Raw genomic sequence first — 27,334 nt, forward strand, 5'->3', positions numbered from 1 at the left:
ATCTGGACGCTCTTCCAAAGTCGCTTCCTCGAGCATTCTCGAAATAGAGTGGGTTGAATATCTTTCTTCCCACTTCAATGACCAGGAATTGCGCACTAATGATCAATATCCTCCTTTCAGGGACACACTACTACAATCAGAGACTGTCTCAGAATCTCATCAGAACTCTTCAAACTCTTCAAAAAAGCTCGGCCACAAAATGACACCAATAAAAGTAATTCATTCGATCCAGAGCTGCGCTAACTTAGTGCTAGTTCAGAAGGGCGAAATTGAAAAAATAATAAAAAAGGGACGTCAGGATGGCGCGCCTGGCCCTGGGGGAATTCCTCAAGCTTTGTTCAAGGAAGATCCAACTTTTTGTGCTGCGAAACTAAGCCCCCTCTTCAACACATGTCTCCAAAACAACATCATACCGCCCTCCTGGCGTGGATCTATCCTTGCACCAATCTTTAAAGGCGGGGACAAAAATTCTCCTGGGAATTACCGCCTCATTGCACTCATTGACAACGAAGCAAAGTATTTTGCGGGAGTGCTGCTAAACTCACTTAGGTCATGGGCTGTGGAAAACTCCATAATTCCCTCGAATCAAACAGGCTTTACAATAAACACCGGGACTTCAGTCAATCTCATGTCCCTCTCATGCCTAATTGACCAAGCCAAATTCTGCTCTTGTTCACTTTATATGGGGTTTATCGACTATCAAGCGGCCTTTGACAATGTCAACAGAAGCAAATTATGGCAGAAGCTGTCCAGTTTCAACATTCCAGAGGCCCTTCTAAGAGCCATACAACTCCTGCACCAGGATACATGGGTTAGAATTAAGATCGGGGACGGCTCAAGACTGTCTCGCCAGATTTCGACAGAAAAAGGCCTCAAACAGGGATGTGTCTTGGCCCCAATACTTTTCAATCTATTCCTAGCCGACCTTCCCGAAGTTCTCAATAAGGTCAACTCCCACGCTCCTAAATTATCCGGTTTGCCGCTGACAAACCTATTATATGCTGATGACGTGGTACTGTTAAGTAAAACAAAGATCGGAATGCAAAGACTTCTGGATGCTATTTCCGACTACTCCAACAATAATGAGCTTTGCATTAACAACAGGAAGACGAAAATTCTAGCGGTGCATTCAAGGAAAGCAAAGAAGCTGTCTTGGGCTCTGAATAACGAACGCATTGTCGAATCCAACTGCCAAAGGTACCTTGGTGTCACTTTTAACAACAACGGAAAATACAAATCCCAACTAGAAGAGCAAAAAAGGAAGGGCACGGCACTTGCCTTTGCAATCGGTCTAATTCAAAAGAAACTTCAAGGCCCTACTCTTGCACCTTAATCAAAAAAGGAAGAGGGGGACCAGGAGCTGGTTGTGGTCCAATGTCCGTGCTCCACTCGTGACAGTTAAATCAATGAGGACATTGTTCCCTGTTGGCGGTGAAACAAAAATAGCGATCACCTGCTCAACACAAGTAGAAAGAGAAGAGAGAGTGTAGAGGGAGGGAGGGAGGTAGAAGGGAGATGAAAAGAGGCAGAGAGAAATTTCCCCAGTCTCAAGGATCCAATCCCGAAGGGGAGGACTCTATGTAGCCTCTAGTTAGCCCTCACACACCCCGAGGGATGTCTTGCTTCATCATTGGGCTTGTTGTTGCTCCTCGTCGGGCCGGCGCTGCAATGCCCGACGGTCCCCCGAAGGGTCTCTTTATCGGAGGTCTTTTAAAGAGAAAAGCCGTAAGGTGAATGCGGGTATGTGGGCAAAAAAACAATGAAGGTGGATCCGAGAGGTAAGTGATTGCGTGCGTGCAGGGTGTGTGAATAAAAATGCCTAGGGGTGTCCAGAAAGTAAGTTTTAATATTATGGGGCCCCTGGCAAAGTAAAAAGACCAAAAGGACGCAGGGTCACTAATAAGCGCAAGGTGCCAGAGATTGGAAAGGTAACCTACGTCTAGAGAAGGTAAAGAGAGGTACGGGGCTGCGGGGTACAGTGACCTAGTCAGCAGAGACAGTAAAAGCGTACCAAGCTAGTGTAACCCTCGTGTATCTGAACAGGGGCTTCCTAGGTATTGCCGAGGCTGCCTGCGCCCTATTTGGGTTGCGTCGGGGGCCGGCTCAGTCAGCACCTACCCTCTGCCAGCGGCTGCCTGCTTGGTACGCTTTTACTGTCTCTGCTGACTAGGTCACTGTACCCCAATCTCTGGCACCCTCGTCTTCACCGTGCACAACCTTTCACTCTAATTTGGTCCTGATGAAACGCCACTGACCCGCCCGGGCATATTAGGCGTGAAACATGTCGACCTTTTATTAAAGTCACATTAGCACCTTGCGCTTATTAGTGACCCTGCGTCCTTTTGGTCTTTTTACTTTGCCAGGGGCCCCATAATATTAAAACTTACTTTCTGGACACCCCAAGGCATTTTTATTCACACACCCTGCACGCACGCAATCACTTACCTCTCGGATCCACCTTCATTGTTTTTTTGCCCACATACCCGCATTCACCTTACGGCTTTTCTCTTTAAAAGACCTCCGATAAAGAGACCCTTCGGGGGGCCGTCGGGCATTGCAGCGCCGGCCCGACGAGGAGCAACAACAAGCCCAATGATGAAGCAAGACATCCCTCGGGGTGTGTGAGGGCTAACTAGAGGCTACATAGAGTCCTCCCCTTCGGGATTGGATCCTTGAGACTGGGGAAATTTCTCTCTGCCTCTTTTCATCTCCCTTCTACCTCACTCCCTCCCTCTACACTCTCTCTTCTCTTTCTATTTGTGTTGAGCAGGTGATCGCTATTTTTGTTTCACCGCCTACTCTTGCACCCACACTTCAGGTGGCTCAGGTAAAAATCATTCCCACTCTAACTTATGGCAGTGAAGCCTTAAAAGGATTGGACAGTGACCATCTGGATAAAATAATCACTAATATCTACAGGTCCGTGTTTAAATTACCAAACCATACATCACCTGCACAAATCAGGTTGGAATTTGGCATCTGCAAACAACGACTGGCTAGAGCCATGTCCTTCCTCGTGTGCTGTCACAAGTTGAGGTTATCAAAGGAGGGAAGTTTAGGTTACCATTTGTGGGCCTGCATTGATAACAACTTATGGCGAGCAGGACACGAATATTGGTCAAAAGGCTTAAAAACTCTGTGCCTAAATGACCTCTGGATCCTGCATGCCAGTCAGAAGGAATTCAAAAGGCTAGCGAAAATCAGCACTAAACAATTATCAAGAGTGGAAGACAAAGCCAGCCTCGCAAAAAGAAGTCATGGGTGGATGACTCTTCAATCCTACGGCTTACTAATCCCACAGCCGTACCTTACCACATTGTTTAGTGCTCGGACGAAACTAAGTTTTTTAAAACTGAGACTGGGAGTCATCAATCTGTTGACACATCGGCCAAAATGGAAAAGAGAACATGGAAAAGTACAGTGCCGACTTTGTGGGTCTCCCAAAGAAGACATTATACACATCATATGCCTGTGTCCTCTACTATTGACAGAGCGATGGGCTTTACTCAAGCATCACTGGAATAAAAAGATGATTAGAAGCTGTAGAGCAGCAGTTTTGGCGTGTTTCGATCCTAGGAACACTAAATTAAATTGTGCCCTAGTAAGATTTATGGAGTGCGCTGCAAAAAAACATACTGAGCTGTCCAGAGTCTGCGACCCCCCATTGGAATAATGCTGCTAAATCCTCACTTGCTGCTTCTGGCTCCTTTGAATATGACTTTTTAAACTGAAGTTTTACCTTATTATCCATACATATCAACTTTTTATGGAATTATCGTCTTAAATTAACCTCGAATTTTAAATGTTTGTATTTGCAATGGTTTACTTTTAAATCACGCAATAAAGTTTATATTTATTTACTCTGGGCACTTTACCACTGCTAATCAGTGCTAAAGTGTAAATGCTCTCTGTGTAAATTGTGTTATAAGATTGGTGTTTCCATGATTGCATATTTCATTTACCTGTTAGCCCCTAGTAAAGTGCACTGCATGTACCAGGGCCGGTGAATAAAATGCTACCCGGGGGCCTGCAGCACTGGTTGTGCCACTCCCGTGAGTAGCCCTGAAAACGGTAACTCAGACCTGCCATTGCAGAGTCTGCGCGCAGTTTGTAACTGCCATGTCGACTTGGCCAGTGCACACACTGGTCGGACCCTAACCTTCCCTTTTCTTACATGACAGACATCCCTCAAGTAGGCCCAAGGTACCCCTGTGGGCAGGGTGCAATGTATGTGAAAGGTAGCGACATGCCCTGGTGTGTGTGGCATTTCCTAATAGTGAATTACAGCCTATTTTGTTTTTCACTATTGCAAGGCTACCAGTTCCCCATAGAATAGAATGGGAGGTCTGTTTCTAACATCTCATAAACATACCTGGCCCAGGGAATTCGGTAAGAAAATTGAATTTAGTATGCCTGAACTCAGAATCTAAAGATGCATCTTTTAGTGAAGGTGATTTTTACATTCTGTGTTTGAAAATACCATTTTTAGAAAGCGGGTATTTTCTTCCTCAGTCATCCCGTATGCCTCTGTTGGAATGAGGATTGCCTGTCTGGGTTTTGGAGGACAGAAGGCTGGGGGGCCATAGGGCCTCCAGATGGTCGGGATAGGGCAGGAAAGGGCTGATTAGACCTGAGCTGGGATGGGGGAAGGGGGAGGAATTTCCTTGCACCTCAAAGGACCTGGTCTGCCTCTGACAATGCTGTCTCCACCTCCTGCCAGGAAATTACACCAGAGAAGGCATAACTGGTTCTGGCCGGGCACAGACACCCTCTGCCTGAAAGATCAAAGGATTTTTAGCTACAAATGCTGGGTCCCAGACCCCTGAATTGCAGAACTCATCTGGAACAAGAAGACTGCCAAGAAGGAGAGCCGTGGAAGCTGCAAAAAGGAACGACTGCTTTGCTGGGTGCTTTGCTGGGCTGACCTACAGTGGCTGCTTCTTTCTTGAGCAGTGAAAGGCCTGGACTGGACTGCAACCTAATTTTTGAGTCTCTCCAAGGGCTTGAGGTAGAGCTTGCCCCCTGTTCACGGAGTCTCAGGAACATCAACGACTCTAGGTTCTTCAACCCGCAGCCCTGGGGACTGTGTGTGTTTCACACCTGAAGAACACCACCTTGACGACGCCTACGACGACCCTGCCGACCCCGTGTCCTGAAGGCACCACAGAGGGCACCGCCGCAATGCCGCACTGCAACCTTGGTCTCACCGACGACGCCTGTTGACACCGCCACCGAGCCGCTGCTTGCGCCGCGACCTGTGGGCACCGCCTTGGTTCCCGCCGAAGCTTTGGCACTGCAGAGAGCACCGCTGCAATGCTGCACTGCGACCCTGGTCTCACCGATGACGCCTGTTGATGCCGCCACCGAGCTGCTGCTCGAATCACGACCTGTGGGCACCGCACTCCGAACCGCCTCTCTACACGACGACGCCGTGGCCTTCCTCACGCCGCCACTTCAAGCCGAAATCGACGCCGCAGCTTGCACCGTGGTTCGAGAGAACCGCTCGTAAGTCACACAATGCACCACCCTCATCCCGCACCGCAGCCTTGGCCTACCGACGCTGGCGCCATTGACTCCAGTTCGTCAGCCGACGACAGCGCTTCAGCAACGACGAAGCCACTGTTTGCACCGTGACCTGCTAGCACCATGACGAGCACTGCCTCCATAGCCATGACCCTGGTCTCACCGACGCCGCCATCTGACGCCGCCACCAAGCCGCTGCTCGCACTGTGACCTGGGGGCACCGCACGCCGCACTGCTGCGCTTCGCACCGCAGGACCTGACGCATGTTGGTGCCAGCACTCCTGATCAATCAATCAATCAAAACATTTGTATAGCGCACTACTCACCCGTAGGGTCTCAAGGCGCTGGGGGGGGGGGGGGGGGGGTGCCGTTACTGCTCGAACAGCCAGGTCTTCAGCTTCTTCCTGAAGGAGAGGTGGTCCTTGGTCAGGCGTAGGTTGGTCGGGAGGGAGTTCCAGGTCTTGGCGGCCAGGTAGGAGAAGGACCTCCCTCCTGTTGTCGCTCTTCGGATGCGCGGGACGGCGGCGAGGGTGTGGCTGGCTGATCGGAGGTGGCGTTTGGGAGCGTAGAAGTTGATTCGGTTGTTGAGGTAGATCGGGCCTTGGTCGTGGAGGGCTTTGTGTGCGTGGGTGAGGAGACGGAAGGTGATTCTTTTGTTGACGGGGAGCCAATGCAGGTCTCTCAGGTGTCCGGCGATGTGGCAGTTGCGTGGGATGTCGAGGATGAGTCTGGCTGAGGCGTTCTGGATCCGCTGGAGTCTCTTCTGGAGCTTGGCAGTGGTACCGGCGTAGAGGGCGTTGCCGTAGTCCAGTCGGCTGCTGACGAGGGCCTGGGTGACGGTCTTCCTGGTCTCGGTGGGGATCCACCAGAAGATCTTCCGTAGCATGCGTAGGATGTTGAAGCATGTCGAGGAGACGGCGTTGACTTGCCTGGTCATGGAGAGGGAGGCGTCCAGGATGAAGCCCAGGTTGCGTGCATGGTCCGTCGGTTTGGGTGCAGTGCCCAGGGCCGGGGGCCACCAGGAGTCGTCCCAGGCAGAGGGTGAGGGGCCCAGGATGAGGACCTCCGTCTTGTCCGAGTTCAGTTTCAGGCGGCTGGTCGTCATCCACTCGGCTACATCTTTCATCCCATCGTGCAGGTTGGCTCTGGCGGCGGCGGGGTCGTTGGTCAGGGAGAGGATCAGCTGGGTGTCATCGGTGTAGGAGATTATGTTGAGGTTGTGTTGGCGTGCGATGGCCGCGAGGGGGCTCATGTAGATGTTGAAGAGGGTGGGGCTCAGCGAGGATCCTTGAGGGACGCCGCAGATGACTTCGGTGGCCTCTGACTTGTACGGTGGTAAGCGGACTCTCTGCGTTCTTCCGTCGAGGAAGGAAATGATCCAATCCAGTGCCTTCTCCTGGATTCCGATGTTGCTGAGGCGCTGCACTAGGGTGCGGTGGCAGACCGTGTCAAAAGCCGCGGAGAGGTCTAGGAGGATGAGGGCAGCTGTTTCTCCGTTGTCCATCAGGGCTCGGATGTCGTCGGTGGCGGCGATGAGGGCGGTCTCTGTGCTGTGGTTGGCTCGGAAGCCAGACTGTGAGGGGTCTAGGGACCCATTCGTCTCGAGGAAGGCGGCCAGCTGTTTGTTGACGGTTTTCTCGATGACTTTGGCTGGAAACGGGAGGAGCGAGATGGGGCGGTAGTTCTTGAGATCGGTGGGGTCCGCTGTAGGTTTCTTGAGTGGAGCTCGACCTGCAATGCGAGTGACTTCAAGGGCCCCATCGCGCTGCATCTCCGAAAGGCACTGTTTGGGGTCTTCCCGACACCGTAGCTGGCCAGCGACCCCGCGATCAGCCAGAACTGTTTTTGGATTTGTGTGTTCACGACGCCGTGGTAGCCCGGACGGAGCTATCCCCACAAGGAACTCTTTTTAATCAACAGATTTTTTCAACTGTGAGCTTTTAAGTATAGTATTGTGGATTTGTATCGTTTAGTGGTCTTGTTTTAATTATATAAAAATATTGGATATTTTTCTATACCGGTGTTATGTCCTTTTGTAGTGCATACACTGTATCACTGTTGGTTATGTGTAAATGCTTTACACACTGCCTCTAAGATAAGCCTGGCTTCTCGTGCCAAGCTACCAAGGGGGTGAGCAGGGGTTATTTTAGAAGTGTAACTCCCTTATCCTGACTAGAGTGGTGGTTTTTGCCTGGCTTTGGCCCACTCCCTAGCCTACCAAAAATCCCATTTCTAACAAGCATTATCACCTCATCTGATCCTGGAATCTTCGTGTTGACGTGGTGAACTGCTTGTGGTTCTTATACTTTGTTGCAGCAACAGCACCATCTCTGCTGGTCTAACTTCCTAATCGTTGGCAGGATCTAGGATCATATTTCATTTTACTTGACTAAAACCCTGGTTATGCACCAGTCCAGAATATATTGCTATCATAACAGGTTGCCCATTAGCCTTCTCCAATAAACCCTACTCCATCTACACTCTTTGTCTTGTGCACCGCTACCCCATCTCCTCTTTTCAGCCCAAACCAGCTCTGTCTAGTCAAGTCAATTTTATTGATTCAGCTTTACAGTAAAGCCATACAATAAACCTATGTAATCATTATACAGTTCATTCCCCAAATGACACATAAAACTAAAAGAGAAAAAATTCCTGTTCATATGTTCCCTCTTTACTAGAATGCCTCCTTTGTTTGGTTTAAAGGGACCAAGGTGCTATCTGCCTAGCGTAAGACACTGTAACAGGGTTCTACTAATCACCCAGACCAGGTGAATATACAGTTTATTTTCTCTTGAACAGCAGAAATATAAACAAAAACAGAATATGGAAGGTTCTGAATCCCCTCAAGGATTTAGGGTCCTGATTCGGGTGACTGCTGCATGCGTCATTGTATGACTTGCCTCCGTGCATCCCCTCTGGCTCCACCGATTGGGCCATGAGTTAATGGAAAGAAAGTCCACAATCACCTGTAACCTCTTAGGCAGGTGATGAGCCTGAAACGAGAAGGGTTGAAGGGCGAGGAACCATCTGAGAACTCTGACATTGGCATCTTTGTTACGGACAATCCCACCAAGGTAGCATGATCGGTTAGCAAAGTAAATTTCCTCACCATTAGATAATATTGCAGTGCTTCCACTGGCCACTTAATAGCAAGACACACCTCCTCGGGTTGCACCATATTTACAAGAATATGGCGCAGCCATGCAATTCCTTCTACGCTGGCGCAAAATGTATCATCTGCGCACCAATGAAGGCCCCTTGCACCATAGTGCAAGGGTGTGTGCATTGAGGGGAAGATTGTTTATGTGCAGGAAGGTGTCCGTTCCTGCACATAAACAATCTTTAAATGGCATTTTGTAATTTTTACATGTGCTGCTTAATGCAGCACACATAGAAGTTACAAAACGTCATTTTTTAATGATTATTTATGTGTACGAAGGGAGACATTCCTGCGCATAAACAATCATTGGCGTTTAGTCGTTTCCATCTGTGCTGCACAAAGCAGCACACATGAAAACAGCAAAAACGAGGAGAAATAAAGCATTTCCCTACGTTTTGCCTGTTTAAGACCAGGTTTTTCCTGGTCTTAATTTTGGCGCTGCTTCCTTTTTATACCACCCTTGTATATAAGGAGCAGCATTGAAATCAAGCTAAGTATAGCATGAAAGGGTGCCTTATTTACAAGGCAGCGTTAAGCAACGTTAAGTGACTTTTCATTGCCTTGTAAATAAGGCGAAGCCTTATCTCCACCTGTTGGAAAGTGCATTATTAGTAGGGCAAATGTATATCTACCACTGGCAATAAGGCTACTAACACAGTATAGGGCTCAGAATAGGTCTTAGAAAATTATTCCTATGCTCAACCTTTGGTAGCTTGGCTTCGAGCAGGCAGGCTTAACTTCAAAGACAGGTATTTAAAGCATTTAAAAACACCAATTCAGTAAATAATTAAGACAGAATGCACAATAAAACTCCAACACCAAATTATAAAAAATGGAAATATTTGTATCTTTAAAATGACACCAAAACAACAAAAATCCAATATAGGAAACCGGAGATATGAATTTTCAAAGTATTAGCAATTTCTAGCACTAGCTATAGCACCTTATCGGGACATCCGATCACGATAGACCGGGTCAAAGTCAAAGTTTCAGGCTGACCATGATGGAGCCCTGCTTGGCTACCCCTCACGGTAGGTCTCGGTCACAGTTCATACCTTCGGACTTAGAAACTTTTCTAGAGCTTTTCTTCTCGAGGTCTCTCGAAGCAGTCAGTCAGTCCGGATTCGGTGAGGGTTCGCCGGATTGCTTTGCAAGGAGCTCATGGTCAAACTTATGGAAGTCTGACCTCCAGAGCTTTCCAGCGGGACAAACAAAGGATCCAGGCTGACACGCAGTTAAAGGCAGGCAGCTTGGCTTTCGCAGTTGCTCCTGGTCACCTATTCTTCGTTAAGACTTAGAAACATATACAGAGCTTTTTCTCGTGGGTTCCCTCGATGCTCTTCACCAGGCTAGATTCGGTGAGGGTTCGCCAGCCTCGGATTTCGACTACTCCCCGGTCAAACTCTGGCAGTAGGACCTACAGAGCTTTTCAGCGGGACAAACCTGGACAGCAGGCTGACTCGCGGTTGAAGGCAGGCGGCTTGGCTGGCCAAGATGAGTCGGTCCCCTTATGACGCTTTTTTCCAAAGCTGCCCCAAAGTTCTCCAAACTTCTGGAACTTCTTCCTGAAGTTCCCCAAAGGGTTCCAAAGTGTCTCAAACTCACTGCAAGGGTCCAGAATCTCCAAGATGGTCCTTGAAATTTGAGGACTCCAGTTCCAACAATCCACTTGGACAAAACCCTTACAAATCCACTGGTAGTTCTTCTGGTTGAGGATCCAGGAACTGCAGGCGTGCCGAGAGAGAATGGCGGAGATCCTACGATACGGCGAAGAAAGCGCTGTACTTGGCCTCCATTAAAATCTACCATCGTGCCATCTGTAGGACCCGCGCGACGTTCTACTCTCTGGAATTTCGTAATAGCCCTAATCCATCCAAGACTATTTTTAAAGCTCTCAAGGATCTGCTGTCTAAGCGCTCTACTCCTACAGTCACGGCCTCTGCTTCGCATTGTGAAGCCCTAGCTTCTTTTTTTCTGGAAAAAGTGCAGAACATCTACCGTGCCTTTCCAAGCTCTGGGCTTGTTCAGAAGACTGCGGTGACTGCCCCTGCCTGTTCCATGTTGGCATTTTTTTCGCCACTCTCATCCGAGGCTTTTGACATTTTGGCCCAGAAGGTCCAATCTGGTTCGCCTTTGGATCCGGTATGTCCTGCCCTGTTTAGGAACCAGTCTTTTGCGGGGTCTTCTACGGTTTGTTCCTTGATTAATACTTCGTTGGCTACGGGCACGGTTCCATCCAAATGGAAATGTGCCGTGGTTTCTCCTATTTTGAAGAAGCCAAACTTGGACGCTTCGAGACCGGAGAACTACCGGCCCATTTCCCTGCTCCCATGGCCGGCCAAATTGATGGAAGCCTATGTCAATCAGGCGCTTACTGACCATCTTACTCAAGCTAACATTCTGGACGAGACCCAGCATGGGTTCCGAGCTGGGCATAGTACGGAGACTGCCCTTCTCGCCATGGTGGAACACCTCCGGTCGGTGCTAGATCAGGGACAGACGGCGGCGCTAGTTTTATTAGATCTGAGCGCCGCCTTTGATACGGTCTCGCACCGTATCCTTCTGCACCGCCTGGAAGAGATTGGCGTCACGGGGCTTGCCCTTCAGTGGTTCCGCTCCTTTCTCGTGGACCGGTCTTTCTGCGTTGCCACACCCCCCCATCAGTCCAAATTCCATCCTTTGGACTTGGGAGTTCCGCAAGGTTCCTCACTGAGTCCCACTCTATTCAATCTTTATGTGAGACCGCTGGCTGATGTTGTCAAGCAATGGGGCATGTATATGGTCTCATATGCCGACGACACTCAGCTGGCGGTTACCATCAGTGGGGATACCGATGTGGATGCCCCCAAGTTCCAGAACGGGCTAAGGGCGGTGGCTAGTTGGATGACGGCCAACTGTCTCCAGCTGAACGCAAAGAAGACCGAGGTCATGATCGTCGGGAAGGGGAGGGACCTCTGGGGGGCAGATGGTGGCCGCCGGAACTTGGTGTGGCTCCAACTCCAGTTATGGAGTTGAGAAATCTGGGAGTTTGGCTGGATTCCACTCTCAGCTTTGTGGGGCACACCAAGAAAACCGCGGCGTGCTGCTTTGGCGTCCTTCGGGGCTTAAGGCCTGTTCTCAAGTTTTTCGATCCCGCCACCAGGCAGATGGTAGTGCAGGCAACAGTTTTATCTCGCCTGGACTATGCCAGCTCGCTCCTGTTAGGGAGCAATCAGGCAGAAATTGTGCGGCTTCAACGCGTTCAAAACGCCGCTGCCAGAGCAATTGTCGGCTTGCCTAGGTCTTGCTCGGTTTCCAGCACTCTCCGAGCACTGCATTGGCTGCCGATCAAGTCGCGAATTCATTTTAAAGTTTTATGTTTGGTTTTTAAAATCCTGAAAGGATCTGCTCCTCAGATCCTTTCCAATCTTATCTCCGGTTATGTGCCAACCCGTACATTAAGATCTGCGGAGCAGGCGCTGGCAGTAGTCCCGAGGTTCAGGCTTTGCCGAGCTGGTGGGCGCTCTTTCCGGGTGAAGGCTGCAGCGTTATGGAATTCGCTCCCGCTGCAGCTCCGTACAACTAACGATCTCTTGCTATTCCGGAAATCTCTAAAAACTTTCTTGTTTTAAATTTGTTGTCTTCCTGTGATCTTGTGTTGGTTGTGTTGTACCTTGTCGCGCGCCAGGACGCCCCTTAGCTGGGGCAGCTGTGCGCGTAATAAATGTTATTAACATAACATAACATAACATCCTTGGTCGTGATGTTCTAGGTGAGCTCTGTTAACCTGCAGCTTGCAGGGAGTCCACTTTTTAGTCCTTTTACAGCAAGGTAACCCACAGGCTGTAGTTTCAGATGGTGCAGAAGGTGCAGTCTTCAGAGGGCAGGCATTAGGAAATGCACATCAAACTTCCAGCATGGTTTCTTAAGTTTCAAGCAGGGGATCTGAGGGGCTCTGCCCTTATCAGATACTTATTCCAATTTCTCTGGGTCAAGCAGAAGGTCACTCCTGTCCAATGGGCTGCAGGGTACCACCCAAAGGTCTGACTACGTCCTGCAGAGTGTGGCACTATATTGTCCCAGAGTGCACAAATTCTTCCACATTCTTAATGGCTGATTTTCCAGCAGGGAGAGAAGAGCTGGCTAAACACACCCCTAGGATGGCTATTCTTCATAGTCTCTCCCCCTTGCATCTGCTCATTCCTTCCTTAATCCTAGCATTTTGCTGGGGTCAAAAGAGTGAAGTTGTAAATGACACTGGTGTCTTCCACTTCCCTTGAAGTCCATTGTTTAGGACTCCTCCCCCTGCTCTGGCATTCCTGTGTAACAGAACACTGCCCATCTTGGCAGAGCTGGTCAACACAGGGGCTCTTTATCACCTCTTCAAAGCAGCCTGGCTAATCCACTTAACTCTGACCAACCAGGGCAGACCACTGGAAGGATGAATCTGGGCTTACAAACAAAGTCTTATAACTTCTTGTATGCACATTTTAGGAGACATTCAAAAATATCATATTGTTGTGTTTATCAATACCTTTCTGGGAAGTCTTTGAATGGTACTTTTGGCCTTCCCACTGCGAAGGACCTGGAGCAAGGTTACAGTGGAACACCTCAAATCCACTCTCATCCATGACCCTCCCACCTTGACCAACGCCAACTTTGAAGCCAATGAACTACACTGCTGGATCACCAACCGCGCAGACAAGCTTGCACACCTTCAAACCCCAAAAGACAATGCCCCTTGAAGGCCACCTGGTTCACCACGACCTCCAAGAAGCCAGAGGCACCTGCAGACATCTCAAAAAACAATGGAGAAACAGCAAAACCACCGAAGAGCAGACCTCCTCTAAGATCCACCAAAAAAACCTTCATCCAGAACAAAATCCTCACCAACTCCAGCAACTCAAAGGAACTCTTCAGCATCATCCAACAATTCACCAAATCCTCCAGCAAAGCCACGGATGTCACACCCTCCCAGGACCTCTGCAACAAGCTCTGCTCCTACTTCCACCTGAAAATTAAGGCCCTCTACAACAACTTTAGAGAACAGACTCCAGAAATCACACCTTCCCCCAGCAACGACAGCCAGCCCACCATCAGCGCCTAGACCCCGGTCACCACCGAAGATACCTCCACGACCATGAAGAAAACTCACTCAGGAGCTCCCATGGACCGCACATCTTCCACGGAGCCGCTGCCACCATAGCGCCCGAGCTACGAAGAACAATCAACATCACCTTCGAATCCGGGACTTTCCCCGATGACTGGAAATGTGCAGAAGTCAAGCCCCTCCTCAAGAAACCGTCTGCAGACCAGACGGACCTGAAAAACTACCAACCCATGATGCAGCGGGTTACCAACCTCCGGTACTCAATTACTATGTACTCATTTGAGCCCATCAACACACACTCATTCATATAGGCTAATAGATACAGCTGGGGTCAATTTATTGTGCTAATACCTGTAAGATGAATTTATCTAATTATTTCTTACCAAACTTTTGTCCCAATGTTTTTCCTCTGGTCAATGGACCTTTTAGTTCACTAAATAGATGAAACATTACGTATAATAAACCTTTATTAAATCACCACAGACTCTGAAGAGTTTAAAATGTTCATCTAGTAAATTCATGTGAAGCCAAGAACCAGAAATACAGTTAGAACACTGTCTTCGACAAGGAGGGAAGGGAAAGTAATTCAATTAGAATAATCGTTAAACAAAGTCATTACGATGACAGAACCTGAATAGGGAGGAAAGAGAGAGCAGTACAATAACATACTACACAGAATATAGTTACCTAGAATGGTGTAGAAACCAACCCCTTGGCCAAGGAATTGGAAAGGGTCTCCTGGGACAGATGAGGCAACAAAGGCTCAGGACAGGATTCAGGACAGGATAGATGACCTCTTCTAGATGCGACGCCTGCATCGCACCCCTCCTGACACCATCTTCCGCCTCGATTCTTCCGCGATCTTCTTCTATTATGTCCCGCCTCGATTCTTCTGCGATGTACTTCTAATTAATTGGCTCAAAAGTTCCAAGTCTGGAATTGGATCTTCTTCAGTATTTTCTTACTTCGCGGGACAGCATCTCTGTCTCTCAGCATTCTTCTTGTCGCTGTGGTGTTTTAATCTAATTAAACTACCTCTATTATACCTTTCTAATGGCATGTACCACCCCTAAATGTTTCGAATTTATGAAACTCCTAACCCTGATTGGACAGGAAAAGGGGACATGATCATCACACCATGCTAAGTTTAATATTTTTCTTTAAGCTCTCCTAGGGAGACTTTAGGGGTTCTAATATGTAAACATATTACAGATCCTCCCTCCACAGTGCTCCTACCACCAAAGTCGATTTTGGGCAGCACTTTATCACAATGTGGGGAGTGAAATGTGCAATTTCACTTAACCCAGGGCATATAAAACTCATTTTTATAAGGGTCCTCCTTATGAATACCTGATCACCCACCACTGGGACACCTAGGAGAGACTCTGGGGGTACCCAATATGCCCAAACATTGTAAATCAACCATTTGTAAGTGCCCCAAACACCAAAGTCGACTGTGGGCACAATTTACTTTTTAAAAGCAGTCCTGCGACACAGATCCACTTTTAAACTGAACTCAGGCTCCAGCAGTGCACACATGCAAATGCAGAAAGGGCTGCTACCCTCTAAACTGCCATGCCCTATTATAGACTAGGGACTGATAGGTTGTTTCAATCCGCCTGCCCTATTATGTACTAGGGCCTTAAAGGGTAGGTCATGCCAATCACAGGGGTACCCCAACCCATAGTGTACCCTAGTGTATGTAGGTGTTTCACTGTATTCTAAATGTGTCTCTTTCAGCATTGAACTGGCCCTGGGACTGGTTAGGCAGAGTCCAGGCTCAGTCAGAGTCAGTTACCACCAGTACCCATCATCAAAAAGTTTGGGGGTGCCCAGGGCACAGGATGACTTTCCAACACCACTACAACTTTGCTAAAAGTGACGTTGTGGTAGCGATAGGGGCTTGAAAAAACGCCCCTACATGCCTTCACAAGAGTAAACCTGAGTATCAATCTCATGTGTTGCTTCAACTGTGTTACAATGTGTGTTTCATACCAGACTAGAAAAATGATCTCAAAGTAATCTAGAAGTAATTAGAAGCATTTTTTAACCTTTTACAAATTGTTTTCTCAACTGCAAAAGTAATCTGAACATTCCTACCAAACCAGTGCTTACAACATTTTGAAAAGTTACATTGTTTGAAGAGTTTAACTTACCTCCTACTAAATATACCTTGGTTCTGGAAATAAAATAACAAAATAACAACTTTTTATGCAAACAATTGGTCTGGATTCAGTCTTTGAGTGTGTGACATCGTTCCTTGGCTGAGTGTGTACAACAAATGCTTAACACTACCCTCTTGATAAGCCTGACTGCTAAACCACACTACCACAAAAGAGAGTAAGGTCTTAGCTACTTTAGCCTTGGCTATACTTCTGGGAACCACTGGACTATGTGCACACTATACTTTACTTTGGCATAGCATATAAAGGGTCAGCTTCCTACACTGTTCCTTGCTGAACAAAGAATTAACTATTCAGAAACACAGTAAAAGATATGAAAATGCAAGGCTGGCACCGTTATAATAAAAGTAAAGATTTGGTTGCTAAACACTCCAAAAATAGAGATTTCTGGGGAAGGTGGGGGGGCGTGGCTTAGCCAAGCTGCGAGACGGCTGCTCTTTGAGAAGGCTCTGCTGGCCAAACATGACAATCCTGCATTAATATGCCAGATACGGCAAACTCCTCAACGTGAGGAAAAAAGAAGCTGGGAAACGCCGCATGACTCCAAAACACTGCCGGAGACGAGACAGGTGGAGAATGAATGAATGAATGAATGTGTGGTTTTTGTATAGCGCAACGTTCACTCCAGGGAGTATCTTGGCGCTTTAGCGGAGAAAGAACATCTGAAAGGTTCACAGAAGAGAAGAAAACTCAGTAACAGAGCTTAGATAAGTGATAGCACAGTATTATCCGGATAGCGAAGATCCATGTTTTTAAAAGCTTCCTAAAAGTAGGTTCAGTTTGTATGTGTCTAAGTTGAGTGGGCATGGAGTTTCAGGCTTTGGTCCCTCGGCCCGCCATTGTCTTGCCACCTCTGGATTTCAGGTTGAAATTGGGGACTGTTAGAAAATTCTCTGAGTATGATCGCAGAGTATGTTGGGTGGTGTATGGCCTGATTCTGGGTCTTAGGTATTCTGGCCCGGTTGGTCATATAGCTTTGTAAACAATGATCAAGATTTTAAAAAGGATCCTCTTGTGAATGGGCAGCCAGTGAAGAGTTTTAGGTGCAGTCGCTGAGGAGGAGTCTCTGGGCCGTTTGAGCACCAACCTGGCTGCAGCATTCTGGACCACCTGCAATCTTTTCAGGACCGTCTTTTTTATTCCTGCATATAAACTATTGCAGTAGTCCAAGCGTGATAGAATTAGGACTGCTGCAACCGTTTTCCTAGCAGGCACCAGGAGTAGGTCAAAGAATTATCTGAGAATTTTTATTGTTTGGAAACAAGTGCCTGCCGTAGCAAGAGCTTGCTAGTGGAAAGCTAATGTGGGATCAAAATTTATTTCCAAATTTCTCACCGTGTCTACTGTTTTAGGGGCTAGAGCTGAATTTAACCCCTTCCCCGCTCATGACGGAACCGCTCCGTCCTGAGCCACGGTTGCCGTGTGCTCATGCCGGAGTGGTTCCGTCATGCCACGACCGTTGGCGGCCGCTCTGCCCACGCGGCGCTGTTTCCCCGCCTGTGCGGGGGGACAACGCAACTGGGCGGAGTCATGACGGAACCGCTCCGTCATGAGCACAGCTCAACCGTGGCTCATGACGGAGTGGCTCCGTCATGAGCACAGCGCCACCGCGCTGCCCCCCCGCACCCCCCAGCGCTTCGGCGGAATACCCGCCGCAGCGAAAGGGTTAAAGGCCACCACTGGTTAGGCCTAAATACGTTGGACTTTCCAAAAAGCATGATCTCTGTTTTAGAGCTGTTACATTTAAGATGATTCAGTTTCATCCAATCCATCACTGCTGTTAGACAGTGGTGAAACCTTTCTTCCGCCACTGTAGAGTTGTTATCGAGAGTGAGAATCAGTTGAGTGTCATCTGCATAAGCAATGGATTCAACATCAAAAGTGGCCATCAAAGAAATGAGTGGTGCCATATAAAGATTGAAAAGGGTTGGGCTCAAAGATGAGCCCTGGGGAACCCCTGATGACAACCATTTTTCTTCCGATTTATAACTTACCAGTGTTGCAATCTGATGTCTGTTTTCTAAAAAAGATGTGATCCAGGCCAATACCCTGTTTGTGATTCTGCTGTGTGCAAGCCTGTCTCTCAAGATGTCATGAGAGACAGTGTCAACTGCTGCTGATAAGTCCAACAGAACCAGTACCACATCCTTACCCTGATCCAGGGTAAACTTTAGGGTCTTGGTAGTATGGAGTAGCACTGATTCTGTTGAATGGCCAGGTCTGAAACCCTATTGCTTGGGCTGTAGGATTTTTGTTTCTTGCATGAAATCATTGAGTTGGGTGTTAACTTATTTCTCGGCAATTTTACTCAGACATGGCAGCAATGAAATAGGTCTAAGGTTGGAAAGGGTGGTGGGATCAGAGAGTTTCTTTTTTTGAAGTGGCTTCACAACGGCAATTTTCCAAATATCAGGGATCTTTGCTAGCCTAAAAGTGGCATTAATAATCTGATTGATAATGGGATTTATAGTATCCACTAATGCATGTAGGAATTTTGGGGGCCATGGATCGAAAGGCGAGCCTGATTTACAGGAGAGGATGGCTTGCCTGGATTGTTCTATGTTAATCTCCTTAAAACAAGTGAGTTCCCTTTTTGTTCCTAAGGTTTGGGCTTTATTTGGCTGAGGAGATATATTCGTAAAATCTTTCTTTATGTCTAGGATTTTATTGTCAAAATATTCGGTGATTTTATCACATACAGTGATGGAGAAATTTCTTGTTCTAGACTTTTTGGGTTGGTGAATGATTTCACGATATTAATAAAAGTTTTCTGGTTATCTACCTGGTTTATTAGATTAGAATAGTGTGTCTTTTTTTCTATTCTAATTTGTTGATGATAGGATCTGAGTGCTAGTTTAAAAAGCCCCAGGTCTTCTACTTTATAGTTTTTCCGCTATTGCTTTTCCAATTTTCTACATTGTTCCTGTAAGGCTTTTAAACGAGGGTAAACTAGGTAGCTGACCTTTTTTTGCTAGTGTTTTTCTTTAGCGCAGCTAAAGTATTGGCCAGTGACAACATCCAGTCATTAAAAAGATTATTGTCAATTACAGGATTCTCTGTAAGAAGAGGTTTTGCAGCTTCTGCCATGCTCTGCAAATTGGGATCTGAGAGCATGCTATTCCACTTCCTTGAAAAGCCAGATTGACCGTTTTTTTTGTAGTTGGAGATTATTATGGTCAAACTTGAAGGGAATCAGCTTGTGGTCTGACCAGGTTATCGTAACTGGAGGGGCGATAGTTAGTTTGGCTGCATTTGTACATATCCCATTCAGGGTATGCCCTGCACAGTGTGTGGACCCCTCTGTCTGTTGTTTTAGCCCCAGTGTGTTTATAATTTCTGTGAAAGTTTTGGTATTAGGAGTATCAATTGCTTCAAGACGAAAATTAAAAACGCCTAAAAGTGTAAAATGTAAAATTAGAATATCTGACTACTAGAGAACTTATATTTTCCCCCAAGGTATCTAAGAAGTTGAGAGCAGATCCCGGGGGCCTATAGATCAGAGCCCCCGCAAACGTAGTACAGCTGTCTAATTTAAAACCAAAACAGAAGCTTTCTGCTTCCTTTAAGTCTGTGATGTTGGAAATAGAGCACTTCAAGTGGTCCTTGCATATTATAGCTATACCGCCTCCTTTTTGCCCATTTATGTCTAATCTGGAGATAGTATAACCATGAGGAAGGGCTTGTACTACTTCAGAATTAGAACATTCCGTTAGCCATGTTTCAGTGACAAAAAGGCAGTCAAAATTTAGCATGTCCTGGCTATGTAAGGCATTTTTTGCTAAGGATTTGGAATTTATGAGGCCCACAGCATACCTGTTTGCGCTGAATTTTGCCCTTGTCGGGAGCAATGCATCCAGCCATATTGCTGCGCTCATGATTAAAGGTATGTTTACATGTAAGGCAGGAAAGCGGGCCTGTGATGTTTTCCGTAAACAGGTGGGATTGACAGATATTGACTAGTGGCCTAAGTGCTACTAGCTCTTCTCCAGTCTATGAACTGCGGTCTGTTCCAAAACCGGAAGCATTTCTGTCCATGGCTACGTATTGGGCGTGGACGGGTGCAGAGGGGCTTGCCTTTGGTGCGCCGCCAGCGAGTCAGTTGCACGCATCCGCTGTGCGTTGAGCAGGGCATCCGGTTTTATAGAGGGGGAGAGTGGCCACTAGACCGTTAACCTCCATCAAACCGGAAGTCACCTATTCCTCCCTCCACTCAAGAGGGACATAACCCGTGGTGGACCGGGGAGGGGCAACCGAGCCAAGGAACAACTGAGGGGATTAAGTGCAGGTAAAAACAATATTTAAAAGCTGTGCAAATGTATGATGTGAAATTTCTACACTGGGCAGTCCAAGTGCAAATTCAGTGAATTAATACCAAATTTAAAACAAATTTAAATCAGGCGTTTCAAGCGTATTAAGATAAGAGCATGCATAGATTTTAACAAGATACCAAAGAACAAAGCTTCTGCCTTGCAGGTGCTCATCCCCTGCGTGTCGAGCAGGGCATCCGGTTTTATAGAGGGGGAGAAGGGAACTCCCTGCCTGTGGCCTGGGAAACGTGAAGCCAAAACTCGTCACGAGGCGCCAGAGAGACACCCAGCGGCCTGCAAAGTGCGCGAGTTGAGGAGCATGCCTAAGATCAGCTTGACCTGCATGCGGTGAGTCTGGTGGGTCATGGGCGCTGGGCACAGCCATTGTGTGGGCGAACTGAACTGGGGAACGGTTGAGAGAGAGGTTGCTCTCCCCTCCCCCACGACATCAGTACAAGGGCCACAGTCGAGAGTCGGGTCCCAGCGCCGCAGAGCGCGCCCAAGCAGCCGGAGACACGGGGGATAAGTTGCGACCCCAAGGAGCTCTTAAGTGTGAAATAAACATAATCGCTGTGAGAAATTGCAGGGTGTTGGCGCTGCAAACACGTGGACAATATCAAGCTTAAGAAAGTGAGATAACTCTAGGGGCGAAATAAGGCAGCTGCACACACAAAATGGCGGCCAGTGGAATTTCAGGGTACTAACTAAATAAACCCCAAGGCACACTTACGGGAGCCAATGGCATTTGGAGGTGCAACACACACTTGAGGACCCACGCTTGAGAGTCCATTGCAAGCAGGAGAAGCATGAACAACAATGAGGGGCACTGATGGCGGACCCTGAATAATCCCAAACCCCCCAGTGTGTCAGTGGTCAGGACAGCGTACGAGGCCCTAGAGCAACTCAGAACTAGACACCACTGCCCACAAGGCGCAATGAATAAGCAGCTCGCTGAGCAGATTCCCCAGAATGGGCCTGAGACTTGCCCTCCAACATGGATAAGTGGGTAATTGTACCGCTGTCAGAGTAATACCAAACGTTGCACTGAAACAGAATGATGTTGTTCTCAATGCCCCTTTCAGACTTCCCAGTCACACTATTTTCTGAAATATAACTGCTAAACCCAAAGGGAGGAAGGAGTAGGGGTCAGAGAAAAGACTGACACTCCTTCGTCTGGTCCTTCTCCTGCTAGTGCTGTCGTCTATCCGTTTCTGCTTTTCTTCAGAATATATTGCATAGCATTCGAATGTACTGAAAATACAATAATTCTATGATTATAAACTCTATATTAGGCTAATATGCATTTCAGATATATTCTTATTCCTTTATGTACCTAACCAGTTTAGGAGTGACTATTGCCTCTCTTCTGTAATGGTCCCTTGCTTTGATTGATGGAATTACCAACACTATAGTTTCCTAGACAGGAATATGATTGTTGATTAATTTTTTCTTTTTCTTTTTCTTTATTACAGACACCTGATATTCGAGGAGATATAGATTCTCTACTCTATACGCCCGTAAAGGTGAGTGTGAATTAGTTTGTACAATAACTTATATTCTCTCAAATATATTTACATGTAAGTCGGCTAAATAACTCTCAGCCATCTCACCAAATAAATAAACTACTCCTGCAGACTCAAATGCTGAATGAATCCTCACGTTTGGTTTATAATTATTTCCTAACCAGAGTTGATAGAACTCAATACTGAAACTAACCCAGAAACTTGTGCTGACTCTTTTTGTACACTAATAGAGCATGCGCTATTCCAAAGAGTCAGTATGGCTTAATAATGCAGGCTTCCTCTATCTGGTGAACTCATATCGACAACAACTCAGAATTTTCCTCAAACGGACATGCGCAACAAGTAACACTACACAAACGCCTTACCGCTAGCATGCATGGCAGCAACAAATCCACCTGGAAACATTTCGAGCAGATGCGGCGCAACTCTAAATGTCGAATTCAACGACGCCAGCTACCCTGACTAACTTTTCGCAGCGAACTCCAGAACACATCCTATTTCCTCAACATCTTCAGGTGAAGTGCACAGATTGTAGAACAAACGCTCCTAACATTCTAAACTGCCTTCTTGATTTTCTAAAGACTAGAATGCTGCTCAATGGACGGCTCGCTTGGCAGCCATCTTGAATAAACTCCTGTGCCTCTTCCAGGGTTTAGTCATTCCTTTACTGCTGGACCTTAAGGAAATAACATTTACAGATCGCTGAATATTAGCAGATGACCTAGGGGTTCTGACAACTGCACAGTCCAGACCGTATACAGAGTCGGGATCGAAGTGCTCTGGGACTAGATAATCTTCTGACTGAACCTAGCACCCTGATCACTAGAAAGTATAAGTTAGCAGTGATAGTGTGCTCAATTGCAGGAAACTCAAAAAGGTTTGGGAGGTACCCTAGTACTTGGAAAAGGGATTGGTTTGGTATAGATACTGAAACAAACACAAAGTTCCCTTCTCCTTCTACTCTGAAAACATGAGGATTCAATCCTCTTATTGGATTGGTTAACTTAGTTATAGTAAGGCCATACACTGAGATATAATAAGACAAATTTTACCAGGTTGCTAAATTTACAGACAAAAATATATAAAATCATACATAGTAATTAATTTCTAATCAAACGTATGAATTCAAAGGAATGTATTATCAATATTTTATTCAAAAGATCATGTTCTATACGATTGATATTGACAAAGTTAAAAACACATTTAAAATCATATATTCATCATATTTTTAAATAAAAGGTAAACAATATGTGCAATAAATACATGAAGAACAACTGTCGACGCGGCGTTTCGGTGCTAAGGTGGATCATCACCTTCTTCAGGACAATAGTTCAATATTTAAAAATCTATTGATTTATATGGAAGCTCTTATATTTGCCTCCAATTAAGTTTTGGACGGGTTCCTCATCTGGTTTTTACAGTCTCATAGGTGCCGGATGATACCCTATAATTTTCTTTGGAGGGTCTTTGTTTAGTTTTTTCACCCTTCTATTTCTATGAATCCCTTCAAGGCATTAATGTAATACCTCTAATAATCACACTTCAATGGGATCATTCACAAATAACTTTTATATCGGCAGGTCCATCTTAACTCAAAATATAGATCTCTAACTAAAATCTTGTTTATTAGATCCACCCACTTTTTCTTCTTTAGGGGTGCTGGTTCCAGTTAGTTTTAGTTCTGGTCCAGATTTTATTCAGGTATGAAGTTAAAAGAACAAGCATCCGTCTTGCTAACCTGCCAAATTGAGTCTTTTGAATAAAATATTGATAAAACATTCCTTTGAATTCATACATGTGATTAGAAATTGATTATTCTATGTATGATTTTATGTATTTTTGTCTGTAAATTTAGCAACCTAGTAAAATTTGTCTTATTATATCTCAGTGTATGGCCTTACTATAACTAAGTTAACCAATCCAATTAGAGCTCAACTGGAGGAAATACAAAATGGGCAAGGCAAACACCAAGCAGTCAAAACTTAACTCTGGTAGAAACGACAAACCAGGCACACAGATGCGGAAGCACTACAGGAGACAGACACAACGCAAAGAGAAGAAGCAGAGCACATGGAACCAGATCTCCGTACCATATTACTGGAGGTGAAATCCAGCTTCAAGAAAATAGACAAAAAACTAGACAACCTGACAGCTAGATTAGATCAAGTTAAGAAAAAAGTTGAATGCATGAAATCAGACTTGACAAATTGGAAAATATAGCAGAAGACGCACATGAGTTCCAGGTGGGCCCCAATGAGCAGATGCTTCAAAGGGAAAATGTCCTATTGGTCATCAGAGACAAGAATGAAGACTTGGAAACTCGCTCATGGCGTAACAATGTGCGCAACACGGGAGTGCCTGAAACCACAGCAATGGAAAAAATAGAGCAGTATGTTGAATCCCTCCTTAGAGATTTAATTGGTGGAAATCTATTCCCTATGTTTATAGTGGAAAGAGCCCACTGATCGCTTGCCCCTAAGCCACCGGTCGGTTCCACACCTAGGCCTATTATTGAACACATATTTATTTACAGAGATCGAGACACAGTCCTGCACCTGGCACGAGAGAGAGGGGCCCAATCAAGCATCAGGAAAAACCCCTGGCCTTCTATCCGGACTTCACCCCTGGCGTGCAATCGGCCTGCAGACAATTCCTCCTGGTAAAAAGACTACTACAGAACGTGAACGCTCCTTATGCGCTCCTATCTCCGGCAAAAATGCGTATTTCACACAAGGCAAAGGCACACTATTTTACGGATGTAAAGTCAGCACTGAAATACACCAAACATATAGGAAACTTGAGAAAGACTGCCTCAAAGTCCACCGAGGCAGACGCAACTGCAAAGCTGAGCAATAGTGACTGAACCACGGCACCAGCCTTTTTTTCTCAGATACTGCAGTCCCAGAGAACCTGGTAAGAGTGTGTGAGACTGATGATGATGAAGAAAGACAATAGTAAAAATTTAAGGACACATACGAACAATACTTTCTCTCACTAAAATGCTATAACTACGTTTAAATGGAGGTTGCTGGTCATAGAAAATATTTGGCCTTCTCACAACTATCTGTGAGGTAGTTTGCCCGAAATGCCTTGTTACCCAAGGGAGATGTTCCACATGCACAATTGCATGTATGTTGATGGGTCAGAGAACTGCTCTCTCCCCCAGCAGCTCCGATGTTGTGCGGCTGCCCCTGCTCACCTCTGGTGGTAGGTGTTCGAGGCCCTCCTCCACCTGCAGGCTCCTTCCTGCACCTCTTCCCTGGTGATCCAGTGGGAGGGCCTTGCTCTTCTGCTGGTCCCCTGTTGTATGACTCTGTGTTTGTGCCCATTTGTTCTGTCTTATTAGTGTCTTGTTATTGTGCCTTTTTTTTCCTCTTTGTGCCTTTTTCCCATTTTTTTCTTTCCTGTTTCTGTATGTTTCCTCTGCACCGCTTTCCTTCCCGCTGCTGCTGCCCCTATGGCCCCTCTCCCCTGCCGGTTCCCGCTCCCGCTTTCCAGCTGCACTTCCCTCCCCCTTCCCTATTTAATGGCAGCTGCATGCAGCAGGGGCATGCCGAAAGCATGCAAAGGCAAGCACTTCTGCGCCTGTCCATGACCCGTCCGCACCCAGTGCCAGGGACCCTGGTTCTCTGACCTCCCACCACTACGACTCTGCTGCCCTCCTTGTACTCAATCCCGTAAGGAACAATAACTGCCAGCTGTCTACACCGCACATCACTCACAGCCAGTTCTACTGCAGGCACTGCTGACAATCCTTCACCATCCTGATCACCCCACCACCCCCGCACACTCGCCGTACGCTTGCACCACCGAAGCCCTGAAGTGCATCGTCCTCAACGTGTGCTCCCTGCATAGACATGCTTTAGAGATCTGAGACCTCATCGACACCCTCGCACCAGATGTTGCTTTATTAATGGAAACCTGGACCAATGCCTCCTCTGCACCCGACATCGCCACCGCCATTCCTGGTGGATACAAGATCCAGAGGAAGGACCGCCCAACCTCACAGGAGGAGAACTCGCCATCATACACAAAAGCTCTCTCTGACTCTCCAACTCCAAAACAAGCAACTCCCCCTCCACATTCACCACTACCATCGACGACCTCATCGCACCCCAGGCCAATGCCTCCATGGACTACATACTCATTGGAGACCTGAACCTCCACCTCGACAACCTCAGCGACCCCAAATTCACCGCCCTCCTAGACAACCTCACCAACATCAGACTGCAACAGCTCATTACTACTCCTACCCACACGGCAGGATACACCCTCGACCCCATCTTCGCAGGGGTGAAAAACACCTGCTTCAGCCACACCACGCAGCCCCTCTGGACGGATCACCACTGCGTGCACTTCTCTTTCAACACTGCCATTGCTCAAAAACCTACTCCATTCCCACTGCGAAGGACCTGGAGCAAGGTCACAGAGGAACACCTCAAATCCACCCTCATCCATGACCCTCCCACCTTGACCAACGGCAACTTTGAAGCCAATGAACTACACTGCTGGATCACCAACTTCGCAGACAAGGTCGCACACCTTCAAACCCCAAAAGACAATGCTCCTTGAAGGCCACCTGGTTCACCACGACCTCCAAGAAGCCAGACGCACCTGCAGACATCTCAAAAAACAATGGAGATACAGCAAAACCACCGAAGAGCAGACCTCCTATAAGATCCACCAAAAAACCTTCATCCAGAACAAAATCCTCACCAACTCCAGCAACTCAAAGGAACTCTTCAGCATCATCCAGCAATTCACCAAACCCCCCAGCGAAGCCACGGATGTCACACCCTCCCAGGACCTCTGCAACAAGCTCTGCTCCTACTTCCACCTGAAAATGAAGGCCCTCTACAACAACTTTAGAGAACAGACTCCAGAAATCACACCTTCCCCCCAGCGACGACAGCCAACCCACCATCAGCGCCTAGACCCCAGTCACAACTGAAGATACCTCCACGACCATGAAGAAAACTCACTCAGGAGCTCCCATGGACCGCACATCTTCCACGGAGCCGCTGCCACCATAGCGGCCGAGCTACGAAGAACAATCAACCTCACCTTCGAATCTGGGACTTTCCCTGATGAAATGCGCAGAAGTCAAGCCCCTCCTCAAGAAACCGTCTGCAGAACCAGACGGACCTGAAAAACTACCAATCCATGATCCAGCGGGTTACCAACCTCCGGTACTTCATTACTATGTACCCATTTGAGCCCATCAACACACACTCATTCATATAGGCTAGTAGATACCGCTGGGGTCAATTTTTTGTGCTAATACCTGTAAGATGAATTTATCTAATTATTTCTTACCAAACCTTTGTCCAATGTATTTTCCTCTGGTCAGTGGACCTTTTAGTTCACTAAATAGATGAAACATTACGTATAATAAACCTTTATTAAATAACCACAGACTCTGAAGAGTTTAAAATGTTTATCTAGTAAATTCATGTGAGCCAAGAACCAAAATACAGTTAGAACACTGTCTTCGACAAGGAGGGGAAGGAATGTAATTCAATTAGAATAATCATTAAACAAAGTTATTA

Source organism: Triturus cristatus, chromosome 4_1, assembly GCF_964204655.1.
Source record: "Triturus cristatus chromosome 4_1, aTriCri1.1, whole genome shotgun sequence".
In the NCBI taxonomy this organism is placed as follows: domain Eukaryota; kingdom Metazoa; phylum Chordata; class Amphibia; order Caudata; family Salamandridae; genus Triturus; species Triturus cristatus.